The 1,690-nt window shown below is 39.8% G+C and overlaps 1 non-coding gene across 1 annotated transcript; it reads left to right on the top strand.

The window, feature by feature from the left end:
• Positions 1-464: 464 nt before the first annotated feature.
• On the top strand, positions 465-568 carry LOC130959297 (small nucleolar RNA R71). Its single transcript, XR_009078389.1, has one exon. It is a non-coding gene; the product is annotated as a small nucleolar RNA R71 (small nucleolar RNA).
• Positions 569-1,690: the final 1,122 nt, after the last annotated feature.

The following is a 1,690-nucleotide window of genomic DNA, read 5'->3' as shown; positions in this document are numbered from 1 at the left end:
TCGGATCTCTGGATATTCGCCCTTTTTGAGCTTAAAAGGGACCTCAGGGATCACCTTTTTCTTGGCCACAACTTCATAGAAGTGGTCTTGATGGGCTTTTGAGATGAATCTCTCTATCTCTCATGACTCAGAGGTGGAAGCAATTGCCTTCCCTTTTCTCTTTCTTAAGGTTTCTCTGACCTTAGGTGCAATTGACTTGTTGAGTCAACATTTTGTTCTGAGCCAGTATGGCATTCAGAGCATTAATTTCAAGAACTCCCTTTTTCTGAGGTGTCCCATTACTCACAGGATTCCTCTCAGAGGTGTACAAGAATTGGTTATTTGCAACCATGTCAATGAGTTCTTGAGCTTCTGCAGGCGTTTTCTTTAGGTGAATGGATCCACCTGTAGAATGGTCCAGTGACATCTTAGACAATTCAGACAGACCATCATAGAATATATCCAGGATGGTCCGTTCTGAGAGCATGTCAGAAGGACACTTTTTGGTCAGTTGCTTGTATCTTTCCCAAGCTTCATAGAGGGATTCACCTTCTTTCTGTCTGAAGGTTTGAACATCCAATCTAAGCTTGCTCAGCTTTTGAGGAGGAAAACTTGGCTAAGAAAGTCGTGACCAGCTTATCCCAAGAGTTCAGGCTATCTCTAGGTTGAGAGTCCAACCATGTTCTAGCTCTGTCTCTTACAGCAAAAGGAAAAAGCATAAGCTTATAGACCTCGGGATCAACTCCATTGGTCTTAACAATATCACAGATCTGCAAGAATTCAGTTAAGAACTGAAAAGGATCTTCTGATGGAAGTCCATGATAAATTACTATTTTATTGTTTATATTGTGCTCAATTGAGTGGATTTTATCAATCTTTCATACACTTATTCATATGATTCGCATGAGTTTACGTTTTCCTTTCTAATTCTGTGCTATGATTGAAAACATGCTTCTTTGGTCTTAATTTGTATGTTTAATCTTCTCTTATTGCCATTCGATGCCTTGACATGTGTGTTAAGTGATTTCAGAGATTATAGGACAAGAATGGCTTAGAGGATGGAAGGAAGCATGCAAAAGTGGAAGGAATACAAGAAGTTGAAGGAACTGCAAAGTTGTCAGCCTGACCCTCTCGCATTAAAACGACTATAACTTGAGCTATAGAGGTCTAAATGATGCGGTTCTAGTTGCGTTGGAAAGTTAACATCCGGGCTTCGCAACGATATATAATTTACCATAGCTGCCTTGATGTTAGGCGACGCGAACGCGTGGATGACGCGCACGCGTCGCAGCTTCAAATCTCAATCCACGCAAACGCGTGGATGACGCCTTCGCGTCACCTTGCCACGATCTGTATGAGCCAGAAAGAACTGGGAGTGATTTCTGGGCTGTTTTTGACCCAGTTCTCGGCCAAGAAAACACAGATTAGAGGCTGGGAGTGGAGCAGAATGAATGATTGAATCATTACTCACAATTTTAGGATTAGATGTAGTTTTTAGGGAGATGTTCTCTCCTCTCTCTTAGGATTAGGATTAGGATTTTTAAAAATTAGGAATATTTCTTCAAACCACAGGTTCAATGTTCCTTTAATTTATTTTCTACTTTTATTTATTACTTTAGTTGATTACTTGATGTTGCCAATTTAGTTTTTGGAATTCTATGTTCAATCTAATTTTCTGTTTAATATAATTTGAAGTATTTCAGATCCAGGA

Source organism: Arachis stenosperma, chromosome 10, assembly GCF_014773155.1.
Source record: "Arachis stenosperma cultivar V10309 chromosome 10, arast.V10309.gnm1.PFL2, whole genome shotgun sequence".
NCBI classification, from domain to species: Eukaryota; Viridiplantae; Streptophyta; class Magnoliopsida; order Fabales; family Fabaceae; genus Arachis; species Arachis stenosperma.
This window is presented reverse-complemented; position numbering and strand designations above follow the sequence as displayed.